This window comes from Pleurodeles waltl, chromosome 2_2, assembly GCF_031143425.1.
Source record: "Pleurodeles waltl isolate 20211129_DDA chromosome 2_2, aPleWal1.hap1.20221129, whole genome shotgun sequence".
NCBI classification, from domain to species: Eukaryota; Metazoa; Chordata; class Amphibia; order Caudata; family Salamandridae; genus Pleurodeles; species Pleurodeles waltl.
This window is the reverse complement of record NC_090439.1, coordinates 1,195,809,368-1,195,824,566: the sequence shown is the minus strand read 5'-3', so window position 1 is coordinate 1,195,824,566 and position 15,199 is coordinate 1,195,809,368. Positions and strand designations below refer to the sequence as shown.

At 47.5% G+C, this 15,199-nt stretch overlaps 1 protein-coding gene across 1 annotated transcript in view; it reads right to left on the bottom strand.

The window, feature by feature from the left end:
* Positions 1 to 14,950, bottom strand: part of LOC138275243 (C-type lectin domain family 2 member L-like) — a 98,108-nt gene extending 83,158 nt beyond the window's left edge. Inside the window, exon 1 of the mRNA XM_069219076.1 lies at positions 14,872 to 14,950. The gene's annotated coding sequence lies outside the window, so the exon portion shown is untranslated. The remainder of the gene's footprint in view (positions 1 to 14,871) is intronic.
* Positions 14,951 to 15,199: the final 249 nt, after the last annotated feature.

The window sequence follows — 15,199 nt, the reverse complement described above, 5'->3', positions numbered from 1 at the left end:
TCTGATCTGTAACATCAACAGAGCACAAAACAGTGTTTGGGGGAATTGTAACTCTGAGTGCATGCAATGCGAAGGCTATCACTATAGCTGTAAAAGAGTTCTACACTGCCAATAAACTGGACCTTATGAAAATGGTCATGTTCACATCAGATGGTGCATGAGTGATGCTGGGAAAGAACAATGGTGTTGCTACCCGCCTCAAACAATCCATTCCCCATCTAGTTGAGCAGCACTGTGTTGCGCACAGAGAAGATTTGGGAGTGGATGATGCCTGGAAAAAAGTGCCGATGATCAGGGAAATGGAAACATTACTGAGGACTATCTACACTGTGTTCTCCCGCTCACCTTTAAGGAAGTCCAAGCTGGACGAACTTGCTTTGGTCACTGAATGTGAAGCGGTCTCCTTTCGGCCACTCAATGAAGTGCGGTGGCTTTCAAGGCATTTTGCTGTTGGTGCACTCTTGCGTAACTATGAGGTTGCTCTCAAATACTTTGATCATGAAAGAGTTGAGGAGAATGACCCAATTGCTAAATATTGCTACAAAAAACTATCTGACTCAAACTACCATATTTCCTTTGCAGCACTGAACGACATTCTGGGTGAACTTGCATCTTTGTGCAAGTTGTTTCAAAAAAGCTCTTTGACCACTGTTGAAGCTGTACAGTATGCAAGAGCAAAACTTGGCCAAATAAAGGGACAGTACTTGGGCAACACTGTCTTTTGGAGCAACACAGTAAGAGATCTGATGGCTTTGTACAGTGAGGACAGAGTGTATGATAGTGAGCCGATGTTATCTTTCATTAAACTCCTTTGTGAGCACATGGAAAGAAGGTTCCCAGAAGATGAGTTGAAGGAATGGACAAGCTTTGATTTCCATGCAGTAAAAACACAATCACAGTTCGATTTTGGGACTGATAATGTACAAAGACTTGTTGAAAAGTATAAGAAGGTCTTGGGCCTGGCTGATGGTGACACCCCTGATGATGTTGTTCAGCAATACCGAGATTATAAATATGTGGTGGCAGAACATATAAAAAGCGGATTGTTTAGGACCTTTCAAGACATGGTGAATTTCACCCTGCGGAATGCTGCACAGTATAGTGTTGTATCTCAGCTTATTGATGTCTGTGCAACTTTCCAGGCTTCAAGTGCAGACTGCGAACGAGGATTCAGCCTCATGAACTCAATCAAGTCCAAATTAAGAAACAGACTTGAAGAGAGTCACCTAGATATGCTCATGAGGACAAAGGCTTACCTCTCAAATGGGAAAGTTGACTTAGAACGAGTTTATCAGCACTGGAAGAATGGCAAGGACCGGCGAGAAAAACAAACATGTCAGACATCTAATCTTGGCACCTGACTTGTCTAAACTTTGATGCGGCTTCTCCTACAGTCCATGTGTGGGTTGGGTAAGAACATTTCTCATCCTGTCTCTAGGCAGGGGCTTCATGGCATTCATCAGTAGTGTGTTCATCAAATTGTAAATGTTAACTAATTGTACAACATCCTTTATTTGATGTGCATGGCCCCCTGAAGCACCCTGAGAGTATTCATTAAAGTTTCACAATGGTTCAATCTCTGTTTTCTCTAACTGGGGTGTAGGTGGCACATAACAGGTCATGTCCTTGGGGTGTGCCACCAGGTCACCACACTAACTTAATGGCCTATTATATGGAGCAATGTTCATACAAATATCCCCTTTTTGCTTTAGTGGTAAAACAAAGCAATGGAGCGGCAAATGCCAAAGATCTTGGTAGTTATGCGCTGCGCTCGCGTGAATTGTCAATTTCTTGGCGCACGTACCCTTGGCTGCAGCGCACAGAGATCTTACACTGCCGCACACAGTGGAAAAAAATTAGAGGGAAAATTGCTCAGGACCCCTGCTAACCAGGAGCTCTTTCCCTAAATCTGTTGTGATGCATTCGACAATTGGATACACCTTTAGCTGCCACTATAAGTCCCTAGCAAAAGGTACTTAGGTACCCAAGCTGTAGGGTACCAGGGGTAAGACACTGAGGGCAGCAGCACCAATTGTGCCACCTTCTAGGGCCATGCATCTAGATCACCCAGCACTGCCAGTGCAGACCGAGTACCCTGGTGCAAACCTTGAACACAAATTCGACATGGCACACTCTCTGTGTGCTCTAGCCACCATACACTGCATTTACTATGGGTAAGACACCCCTCTGGCAGGTCTTACAGCCCTGAGGCAAGGTGCACCATGGTGTATGAGAGGGCATAGCTGCATGAGCAATATGCCCCCACTGTGTCCTTGTCAAACCTGGGACGTAATGAGTGAATAGAGCAAAAACACTGGTCGGTACGAGTTTCCCAGCCACATGATGGTCACTCTGAACCCTGGGTTGTTTGGTATCAAACAACTCAGAATGATAAATCCACACTGGTGCCAGTGTTGGATTTATTATAAAAGTATCCAACTTTAGAGGTGACCACTGCAAAAGCTGACTACACTTTGTAGGAAAGTACCCTCTTTTTGCCATGATACCCCCATTTTCTGCCTGATGTCACTGCTTGACTGTGTTCACTGGGATCCTGCTAACCAGGACCCCAGTGATTATGCTCTCTCTCCTCTAAATGTTGTTGCTGCATACTGGTAACCCAGTATTTCACCCATAATTGGAATACTGGTGCCCCTTATAAGTCCCTAGTATATGGTACCTAGGTACCTAGGGCATTGGGGTCCCAGGAGATCCCTATGGGCTGCAGCATTTCTTTTGCCACCCATAGGGAACCCATGCAAAGGCTTCTGCAGGACTGCCATTGGAGCCTGCGTGAGAAGGTGCAAGCACCCTTTCACTGCTATTTACACTGCAGCAGGTCACTTACAATTCACCCCAATAGCAGGCCCTCCAGCCCTGAGGGCAGGGTGCAGAGTACCTGTGTGTGAGGACACCCCTGCACTACCAGAGATGCCCCCACGACCTCCAGGGCCATTTTCTCGCACTTCGTGAGTGCGGGGATGCCATTTTATGCCTGTACTGGACATAGGTCACTACCTATATCCAAATACATAATGTTAACTCTGAACATAGGCATGTTTGGTATCAAACCTGTTGTAATCATACCCCAAGGCTTTTGCAAGCATTCGTTGTATAATTTCACGCACTCTGGGGGCTCCACAGTGGACCCCCAGTATTGCAATTCCAGCCTTCTGAGGTTTTCCAGGCAAGCCCAGCTGCTGCCACCTCTCAGACAGGTTTCTGCCCTCCTGTTGCTTGAACAGCTCAAGCCCAGGAAAGCAGAGCAAAGGATTTCCTTTAGAAGAGGTGTGTTACACCCTCTCGCTTTGGAAATAGGTGTTAAAGGCTTGGGAGGGGTAGCCTCCACAAGCAACTGGAAATTCCTTGAAGGGAACATTTGGTGCCCTCTTTGCATAATCCAGTCTATACAGGTTCAGGGACCCCAGTCCCAGCTCGGGTGCAAAACTGGACATAGGAAAGGGGACTGACCACTCCCCTGTCCATCACCACCCCAGGGGTGGCGTTCAGAGCTCCTCCAGAAGGTCCCTGAGTTTTGCCATCTTGGATTAAAAGTTGGCAGGGAACTCTAGGAGCATCTGAGTAGCCAGTGCTAGCAGGTGACGTCAGAGCCCTCCCCTAATAGGTGCTTGCCTGTTTAGCTGACCAATCCCCCTTTCAGGGCTATTTAGGGTCTCTCACTTGGGTGGTTCTTCCGATTCGGATTGCAAGACTCCAGCAGGAATCCTCTGCATCCTTTACTTCACCTTCTCACTGAAGAAACTGCATCTGGGCCCTCCAGGAACGCTACAAACTGCAACAAAGAAGCAAAGACGACTTCTGCAACATTGTACCTTAAGATACTGACAGCAACTGCAACTGTTTCCCAGTCGTGCATCCTCAGAGGACAGCCTGTCTTCAGCCTGTACCAGAAGAGCGAAGGAATCTTGCAGGAGGCTGGCCTGGTTTGTAGTGAGTACCAAGGGGTACTTACACTCTGCACCAGGTCCAGGTATCCCTTATTAGTGTAGAAGAGGTGTCTAGCAGCTTTGGCTGATAGAAAAGGGTAGCTTAGCAGAGCAGCTTAGGCTGAACTAGGAGACATGCAAAGCTCCCACTATACCACTAGTGTCATATGCACAATATCATAAGAAAACACAATACACAGATATACTAAAAATAAAGGTACTTTATTTTTATGACAATATGCCAAAAGTATCTCAGTGAGTACCCTCAGTATGAGGATAGCAAATATACACAAGATATATGTACACAATACCAAAATTATGCAGTAATAGCAATAGAAAGCAATGCAAGCAATGTACAGTCACAATAGATTGCAATGAGAGCACATAGGCATAGGGGCAACACAAACCATATACTGTAGAAGTGGAATGCGAACCACGAATGGACCCCAAACCTATGTGAGCTTGTAGAGGGTCGCTGGGACTGTAAGAAAACACTGAGGGTTAGAAAAATAGCCCACCCCAAGACTCTGAAAAGTAGGTGTAAAGTGCACCTAAGTTCCCCAGAGAGCACAGAAGTTGTGATAGGGGAATTCTGCAAGGACGACCAACACCAGCAATGCAACAAGCGTGGGGAGGCAAGGACTTACCTCCACCAAACTTGGACTGAAGAGTCACTGGACTGTGGGAGTCACTTGGACAGAGTTGCTGAGTTCCAGGGACCACGCTCGTCGTGCTGAGAGGGGACCCAGAGAACCGGTGATGCAGTTCTTTTGGTGCCTGTGGTTGCAGGGGGAGGATTCCATCATCCCACGGGAGATTTCTTCAGAGCTTCTAGTGCAGAGAGGAGGAAGACAACCACCACAGCATGCACCACCAGGAAAACAGTTGAGAAGGCGGCAGGATCAGCGATACAATGTTGCAGTAGTCATCTTTGCTACTTTGTTGCGGTTTTGCAGGCTTCCTGAGCGGTCAGCGGTCGATTCCTTGGCAGAAGGTAACGAGAGAGATGCAGAGGAACTCTGATGAGCTCTTGTATTCGTTATCTAAAGAATTCCCCAAAGCAGAGACCCTAAATAGCCAGAAAAGGAGGTTTGGCTACTTAGGAAGGAGGATAGGCTAGCAACACAGGTAAGAGCCTATCAGAAGGAGTCTCTGACGTCACCTGCTGGCACTGGCAACTCAGAGCAGTCCAGTGTGCCAGCAGCACCTCTGTTTCCAAGATGGCAGAGGTCTGGAGCACACTGGAGGAGCTCTGGGCACCTCCCAGGGGAGATGCAGGTCAGGGGAGTGGTCACTCCCCTTTCGATTGTCCAGTTTCGCGCAGAGCAGGGCTGGGGGATTCCTGAACCGGTGTAGACTGGCTTATGCAAAGATGGGCACCATCTGTGCCCATCAAAGTATTTCCAGAGGCTGGGGGAGGCTACTCCTCCCCAGCCCTGACACCTTTTTCCAAAGGGAGAGGGTGTAACACCCTCTCTCTGAGGAAGTCCTTTGTTCTGCCTTCCTGGGCCAAGCCTGGCTGGACCCCAGGAGGGCAGAAACCTGTCTGAGGGGTTGGCAGCAGCTGCAGTGAAACCCCGGGAAAGGCAGTTTGGCACTTCCCGGGTCTGTGCTAGAGATCCAGGGGATCATGGAATTGTCTCCCCAATGCCAGGATGGCATTGGGGTGGCAATTCCATGATCTTAGACATGTTACATGGCCATGTTCGGAGTTACCATTGTGAAGCCATACATAGGTAGTGACCTATGTATAGATCACACGTGTAATGGTGTCCCCGCACTCACAAAGTCCGGGGAATTTGCCCTGAACAATGTGTGGGCACCTTGGCTAGTGCCAGGGTGCCCACACACTAAGTAACTTAGCACCCAACCTTTACCAGGTAAAGGTTAGACATATAGGTGACTTATAAGTTACTTAAGTGCAGTGGTAAATGGCTGTGAAATAACGTGGACGTTATTTCACTTAGGCTGCAATGGCAGGCCTGTGTAAGAATTGTCAGAGCTCCCTATGGGTGGCAAAAGAAATGCTGCAGCCCATAGGGATCTCCTGGAACCCCAATACCCTGAGTACCTCAGTACCATATACTAGGGAATTATAAGGGTGTTCCAGTATGCCAATGTAAATTGGTGAAATTGGTCACTAGCCTGTTAGTGACAATTTGGAAAGAAATGAGAGAGCATAACCACTGAGGTTCTGGTTCGCAGAGCCTCAGTGAGACAGTTAGTCATCACACAGGGAACACATACAGGGCACACTTATGAGCACTGGGGCCCTGGCTGGCAGGGTCTCAGTGACACATACAACTAAAACAACATATATACAGTGAAATATGGGGGTAACATGCCAGGCAAGATGGTACTTTCCAACAAATCTCCCTTGGGGCGAAGGAGTCACCCCCCTGCTTCAGCAGGCACGTCTCTGCATCGACGAGCGGCTGCATGGATCCCCTCTCCTGACGAGCTGCGTGGATCCTGTATCAAGGGTGGTGGATTGAAGTGGTCCCAATAGTCCTGACGTCCTACTGTCCAACTTTGGTGGAGGTAAGAGATTGCCTCCCTACGCAAGAGAGCACCCCCATGCACTGCATGTTTTGCAGTTGCCAAAGTTTGTTGGCATCCAAGAAGTTCTTTGTGCACTGTGCAGCTCCGGCCCCCAGCAATCTGTCCTGTGATGCACAGCTTCCTGAGTGGTTCTCTAGTGGCGTGAGATTCTTTGTTGTAGTGCTGCACGGGCCTCCTTTTACATCTTCTTTGTCCCCATGCTGTGGGACTCCTGTACACGCTGCCTGGTCTTCTGAGCAACTGCTCTCATCAACTGAGAGAGCCCCCTCTGACTAACCCCTCCTGGGTAGAGTCCACCAGGTTCCCACTGGTGCTGGGCAGCGCCATTTGCTGCTAACTGCAAGCGTTGCGTGTGCCAAGGCTTGTAGCGGAATCCAGCGACGCAAAATAGACTGCAATCTTCCATCCGTCGTGGGACGTCATTTGCACCAACCAGGAACCTGCATCTTGGGTGCAGTACTCACTGTTGTTCTTCACCGGTGGTTATTCTTTTGCACCTTCATCCGGGTTAGCAGGGGCTCCTGTTCTCCCTGGACTCTTTTGTGCTTCTTGGACTTGGTCCCTTTCTTCCACAGGTCTTCAGGTCCAGGAATCCACTGTTGGTGTCTTGCAGTCTCTTCTGGTTCTGGCATAATCTTCTTTCTCGTGTTGTTGTGTGTCCTAGGAAAGTTACTGTGTTTTTCTACTGCTTTCCTGGGCCCTGGGGTGGGTTCTAGTTCTTACCTTTTGTGTTTTCTAATACTCCAAATGACCCTCTACACACTACACTTGCCTAGGGGCAAACCGACATTCGCTTTCCACTTTCTTAGTATTTGGTTTGTGTTCCCCCGAGGCCCATTGTGATTTTCACTATTTGCACTGTTTTCTAACTGTTTTACACCTGTTTTTGCATACTAGTGTATATCATTTTTGTATTACTTACCTCCTAAGGGAAGCCTCTATAGTATTTTTTGCATATGTGTCACCAAAATAAAGTACCTTTATTTTGTAACTGAATATTTTCTTTCATGTATGTGAGTGCTGTGTGACTACAGTGGTATTGCATGAGTTTTGCATGTCTCCTAGTTCAGCCTTGGCGGCTCAGCTACAGCTACCCCTAGAGAGCCTGGCTTCTAGACACTGACTACAGCTCACTAATAAGGGATAACTGGACCTGGTATAAGGTTAAGTACCATAGGTACCCTCTACAAACCAGGCCAGCCTCCTACACCCTGGCATGGTTGCTAACTGGTTCTATCCAGCCTGCCACCTCCAGACACCCAATCTACAAACCTTGGGGGAGTGATCTGTCTCTCTGCCAACACCCCCTCCCTGGCAGTGAGCTTTAAATGGTTAACTGCCTTTGAAACGCGACCGCCAGGCCTGCAGCTAGCAGCAGATGGCATCTCCCATGCAAACCCCACACTTTTGGTGGGAGCAAAGGCAGGAAACCACACAAAGGATAGGAGTATTGGCCTAAGTTTTCTAAGAACTGGCCTGACGTGATACTGCGTCTTTCTGTGTAAGGCTGACTGCGTACTCTTGGACAGGCAATACTTGGTAAATTATCCTGTACAGTCTTGAGCAGAGGCACAAGATGAAATGCCGTACAAACGAACTAATAAAAATGCCTGTGTAGAAAGGCAGCTGATAAAATTAATAAAACAAATCTGCTAAATCTAATCTTTTAAAATAATAAAAAGGAATAAATGAAATGAACTGAATGAACGGCTTAAAACTGTCTCATGATGCGCAAATAGATGCCACACTGCCCATCTGAGGCTGTTCTCAGTCCTGAAAACCTGCCCTTTCTCTTGTCCAAGGCTGGGCAGGCCCCTGGCACAACGCTTGATACTGTGTCTTATTAGATATCACTGGCCCCTCTCACCGACCCTCGATATTGCCTCTCATTGGATATCACAGGCTCCTCCCACAGACTTGTGATACTGTCTAATTGGATATCACTGGCCCCTCCCACAGACTCTTGATACTGTGTCTTATTAGATATCACTGACCCCTCCCACAGACCCGTGATACTGTCTCATTTGATATCACAGGCCCCTCCCACAGACCCTTCATACTGTGTCTTATTAGATATCACTGTCCCCACGCCCACAGACCCTTTACACTGTTTCTTACTGGATATCACTGGCCCCTCCCACAACCCTTGATACTGTCTATTATTAGATACGACTGGCCTCTCCCACAGACCCTTGATACTGTTCCTCATTGGATATCAATGGCTCCTCCCACCGACCCTTGATACCGTTTCTCATTGGATATCACTGGCCCTTCCCCCACAGACCCTTTACACTGTTTCTTATTGGATATCACTGGCCCCTCCCACAACCCTTGATACTGTATATTATTAGATACCACCGGCTCCTCCCACAGACCCTTGACACTGTCTTTCATTGGATATCACTGGCCTCTGGCCCACAGACAGCACAGCTGCCTCCCCAGACCTCTCCTATTTACCTACATGTTTGACTTTCTGTAGCACAGGCTTTACTTGGGGGCATAAGGGCGGCACAACTTTAACAAAGGCTTTTCTGTGACTTATCTTAACAATTCCAGGAATAAAACAAAGTGCAGAACTGCTGAGCTGCAAGGAGTGTGACACCCCCAGAAACACTGCCTGTAATTTTGCCCTGCTGTCCGTTATGAAAGGCTTAACGGACAGCATTTGTCCGTAGTTTTAGCCTTTCATCAAAAGTACGAAATGTAATTAGGACAGATCAGTTTCCCCAGCTGGACTGAAAGGCCGGGAGTCTCCTGTGCTCTGAGCAAGGGAGGGGCAGGCAGATAAGAAAAGGCCTTCTTGCCAGGGGGTCTCCTTCCCTAAAGAATTGCAAATGTGCGCAACTGCTAAATCTGCAAATGTAAAAGGGCTTGAAAACCTGCATTTACTTTAATCAAAGGAGTCAGTTGAAGCTTTCTGATGACAAAGACATTTTCTTTTAGAGAGGTACTGTAAGGGGTGTTCCAAGGTGAGCTGTGGAGTGTGTGGTTTTATTGGACTGTTATTAAAAAATGTTAGTGCTAGGTATAAACTGTATATATTATTCAAATCTGTATTTTAGAAGGAGTTTTTTTTATTTAAATGAAATGTATTTGAGCATTTTGTAGCAGCCTATATTATGATGTGTGTAATGCATTTTTAAAATAAGGACTTACACATTCACAGTTCTTTCAGGGACCTCTGTACCTCTTAGTACTAACAAACATTGGTAAAGCCAATAGGTCTCATTTACGCAACAGTTACTGGCTTTGCCAGTGTGTTTTAGCCATGTTATACATCATGTTATACATCAGAGTTGCTGCTATTCACCATGGCTAAATGTTAGTGGCATATTGGAGTAGAGTGCCATAGGGGCAGTGGCGTAGAGCACAGTGGTGCAGTGTAGAGTACAGGGGGATACAGTGCAGTTGTTTAGAGTGCATTGGCGTAGAGTGCAGTGGTTTAGAGTGGAGTGGCATGGGGCAGAGTAGAGTGGCATAGAGTGCAGTAGAGTACAGTGGCATACAATAGAGTGGCAGAGAGTGCAGTAGTGTAGAGAGGTGCAGTGCCATAGAGTGCAGAGTAGACTTGCGTGGCGTAGAGTGCAGTGGCACAGAGTGGTGCAGAGTGGAGTAGCGTAGAGTGGTGCAGCGTAGAGTATAGTGCTGTAGAGTGCAGTGATGTAGAGTGGAGTGATGCAGAGTAGAGTGGCATAGAGTGCAGTGGCACAGAGTAGAGTGGTGTACAGTACAGTGGTGGAGAGAGTGCAATGTTGCAGACTAGAGTGTCAGTGCAGTGGTGTAGAGTACAGTGGTGCAGAGTAGAGGGCAGTGCTGTACAGTGCAGTTTATAATGCATTGGCATATAGTACAGAGGCATAGAGTGGCATGGGGCAGAGTAGAGTGGTATAGACTGCAGTGGAGTAGACTGGCATATAAAAGAGTGGCAGAGAGTGCATTAGTGGAGAGTGGTGCAGTGGCATAGAGTGTTGAGTAGACTCGAGTGGCATAGAGTGCAGTGGTGCAGAGTGGAGTAGTGTAGCATAGTGCAGAGCAGAGTATAGTGCTGTAAAGTGCAGTGACATAGAGTGGAGTTATGCAGAGTAGAGCGGTATAGAGTGCAGTGGAATCGAGTGTAATGTGCAGAATGCAGTAGTACAGAGTAGAGTGGTGTAAAGTAAAGTGGTGGCCAGTGCAGTACTGCAGAGTAGAGGGTCAGAGTGCAGTGGCATATAGTGCAAATTCATTGAAGTAGAGTGCAGTAGTTCAGAGTGCAGTGGGACAGAGTGGCATACAGTGCAGTGGTATAGAATAGATTGTTCCAGAACAGAGTGCAGTGGCATAGAATGCAGTGGCACAGAGTGCAGTGGCGTAAACTAGATTGTTTCACAGTAGAGTGAAGTGTCTTAGAGTGGAGAGGTGCAGGGTAGAGTGGAGTTGCATAGAGTGGCATAGAGTGTGATGGCACAGAGTAAAGTGGTGTAGAGTGCCGTGGCATAGAGTAGATTAGAATGACCTACAGTGTATCGATGTAGAGTGCATGGGCATAGAGCTGAGTGTTACAGAGTAAAGTGCACTAGCATGAGTGTATTAGCTTAGAGTGCAGTGGTGTACAGTGCAGTGTTGCAGAGTGGCATAGAGTGGAGTTGTGTGAACTAGATTGGTGTTGCCTAGACTGGAGTGGAATAGCGTGCAGAGGTAGAGCGCAGTGGTGTAGAGAGGTGTAAAGTGCACTGGCATGGAGTAGAGTGATACAGAGTAGAGAAGAGAGGCATAGTGTGAAGTAGCTTAGGGTGCAGTGGCATAGAGTGGTGCAAAGTAGAGTGATGCAGAGTAGGGTGCAGTGGTGTGGAGTGGTGCAGAGCAGCGTGGAGTGGAGTATGCATGGTGTGGTAACACACTGCCATTACAGACAACATATTTTTGGTTGAAATGACCATTACATTGCACAGAAATATAGTTTTTCAAATAAAACTATACTGTGCACAGACGATGACGTGTGGAAATTCCATCACCTAATGTAATGATTTGTTTTAATCATATAAAGGTATTTGTTTCCAGCACAGTTCAGAATTAACAAAAATTTGCTTGATTTGTACTCCTAATGCTGATATATTGTGAAGTTTATTTAAATGTTGTCATGTGATTACAAAAAAACTCTTTCCTAACCTCAGTATCCAGCAAGATTGTTGCACAAATCCTCTCACTTTGAAGTCAGAGAAAGAAAAGTAAACACTAATTTCCCACCAAATTCAGAGCCTGACATTTGACTTTGTTCTTTGAATGCACAGCAAATGTGATGAGATAAGAACAAGATTTACAGGACTGTTTACAGAAAGGAAGCACTCGGAAGGATACTGTAAATAAGGTTTGGGCAAGGGAAGGGACAAACTTAAGCTGCGTGGCCTAAAACAAATAAAGCCACCAAATTGAAAGCAACAAAATGTGAGTTACAAACCACAAAGCCAATAGAAAGCAATGGGCGGAATGCATTCCCAAGGAAGCTGCACGAATGTACTTAAAGTGACAGACGTGGGATACTTTGTGGGGAAAGTCCAGTATTTAGTCCAGTCTGTATCTTGCAGAGGTTTGGCCACATCAATCACCCAGGTATTATGACAATGTTGCAGGAAAGGACTGTGCACCCATTCTATCAGTTTGCCACCAGTTGCTATGGTGTAGAACTTCTGGCACACCTCTTGTAGGGTTAGTGCTAGGTGGCAGACATGAAATAGGGCCTTTAGTGATTGCTTAAGGTGGTTGTAAGTAGGGCGTTGACAAGGATGAAGATGGTAGTCTGCCACATGGGTGTGGAAATTTAGTAGCTCGCCGTCCAGAAACAAATCTCCCAATTTTAAGACACCTGCAACATGCCATTGATGGAGATGCTCTGAGCACAGCCGTCCTGTGCGAGTGGGAAGGCTTAGCAAAGGTAGTACAGGAGTACAGGGTTTCTTCGTGTCCGTGGCAAGAGAAAGCTGTGCATGATAACCCCGGATGGTGATCCGTAGAAGGAAAGTAGGAAACGATGAGCAGTGCAGTAAGACCTCCTTAAAACCAAAGCAAAGACCCACCTCATGAATATTAATGAGGTGGGTCGCAGTTTGCAACCCCATAGCGAGTCTAGGCACTCACAGGGATGGTGGCCTGCTGGAGACAGCAGACCACCATGTCCGTGACTGCTTTTTGAATAAAGAAGTTTTTTTTATCTTTTTGCAGCCTGTTTTCCTTAAAGGAAAACGAGCTGCAAACAGAAAAAAATCCGAAACCATTTGGTTTTGTTTTTTCAGAGTAGGCAGTGGTCCATAGGACCTGCCTGCTCTGAAAAAAAAATTTTTTTTGCATTCACATTTGCGAATGAGTTACTATCCACTTCAAGTGGATGGTAACTGCGAGTTGGTTTGCGACCGCATTCGCGTTCCCAAAGCAACTCTGCATGGTGATGCGGTCGCAAATAGGAAGGGAACAACCCTTCCTATTTGCGAGTCGCATCCCCAAACTGCGAGTCGGTACCGACACGCAATTTGGGGATGAGCATCACGTTAGGCCTTTTGCGCCTCGCAAACTGCGTTTTTCGCCGTTTGCAAGGTGCAAAAGACTTGCTACATCTGGCCCTTAGTCCAGAAGGCCTAATCCACCCGCAGTCACGGGTAGCTTTGGAGGGGAAAGAGCTACCAGACGGTGCCCCAGCGACCAAATCCGATGTGTGGCCTGTCTGAAGAAGGAATGAAGGACAAGCAGGGGAAGGTTTGCAAATAAAACTATCATTGGGGTAGCACAGCATCTTCACTAGTGTCACGTGGCCCACTGCAGAAAGCAGAACAGAAGACCAAAAAGCAAACTAGGCTCGGAGGGACCATGACGCTCTGCCGAGATTTCCATCCTGCAAATCAGTGGGAGAATGGTAGATATTAATCACTAGGTATGAAAAGGGAACTGGTTCCTAGTTCAACCTGAGGTCAAATTGTATATAACGGAAAACAGTGTCATATGTTAAAGAAACACTAAGTACAGTTTAAATGTTTACATTGTGTTTGTGAAATGTACATCCCAAATATTTTGAAGATTCTATGTGTAATTTAAATGTAGGGATAACCCAGATGGCTTTTGCTCAATTTCAAAACCATTTAAAGACCTGGACAAAGCGGGCAATTGCTGTGCACAACCTTGCAAGGGGTCCGTCCCCTGCTCACCCTTCACAGGCACAAACAGCGGACCACTGCACGAGAAGAGTTTGCCAAGGTGGGTGGGTGCTGCTTGTTCAACCCCTTGACAGTGCCTCTTCTGTTTCACTCCTGTGTGCAGAGACAACCCCCCAGGTACCCAGTACCTTCCGATGGTCTTGGTGGACCCATCTTGTCTGATTTTCGGAATTGTCCCACCTTGTTCTTCTCTTCCTTATTTACCCAGTTTTTAGCAACAACCCTTTGACTCAGTTCCGCGGATCTCCCATTTGATCTTGATTTCATCCTCCTCCTTTATTATCTTTGATTGGCAGCCGGGCTCCCAGCTCCGAGATACATGTAGAGCCCCGGACGTACACTCCAGTGCTGAGAGACTACAGACCAGGTGTGGGCGCCTCACATCTGACATTAGGTGTGAGACTGTCACCCACACCATCCGCCCGCCTCTGTAAATACGAGTTTTCTGCGACTTATCTTAACAATTCCGGAAATAAAACAAAGTGCAGAACACTGTGGTTTTGTTTTTCTCAGAGCAAAACGTATTTTAAATGTACATTTAAAACTGTTTTAAATGGAAGTTCCCACGTGAGATAGACATTCAAGTAGAGAGCGCCCAGCTGCCCCGGAAACAGAGAAGTGGGCACTACAGAGGAGATGGGGCTTCTCTGTGGAGGGGAAACGGGTGGCACCGGGCAGAGCGTCACGGACCCCTGCGGAGCTGTGCTCCACGGACAGGGTTTAGCGCTAGACTGGATTAAATACGTTATTTAAGTGAGCGCTCCCTTTGTCTGTTCAAAGTCACTGTACGTGTGCCTGTGTATGTGTGTGTATATGTGTGTGAATGTATGTGGGTGTGTATGGGCCCCGCACAGAAGATGGAGGAGGCCCCCACTCCAGACTCACACAGCACAGGCGCTGAGGGCCCCCGGGAGCTGCCGCCCGCGCCGCGGGGGCCCTTGTTACGCCGCTGCGCGTGTTGGATCACAGAATGCTGTGGCATTCCCCTGTGCTGTGGTACTTGTGCCAACGTTTACAAGTGAATCCACTTGTGAAATAACAGAAGGCGCAGAGAGCCCCCCACGTGCTCCGCTGCAGTGAATGAGGAAGTGCAGGTGTCTGGGGGCGGCACTCACGCTTGGACCCCCGGCGACCCTCATGCCCCCCCATCTCACGCCCGGAGCTCTCCTCCCCGCACCCACCTTTGTCCATCGTCCATGGAGCCCCGACTCCAGGCACCGTCTAACAAAGGCGCGAAAGCTGGCGCTGCACGTGTGCGGGGCGGAGCTAGAGATGGGGGCGGCCACATCGTGGGGTTCGCTATACTATACTCCTTCATTTCACTCATTCCTCCTCCGTACTCATAAACAAGCATGTGCAATGCAACGGGTCTCGCATGTGCTCGAGTTAGAGCTATTAGCGTTGGAAAGTCCTAACCGGACTTTTTGCAGGACTTTTCTTGCCACATAAAGAAACAAGCATTTGCAATGCAATAGGTCTCCCATTCGTTGAGTTAGAGCTACTGACGTT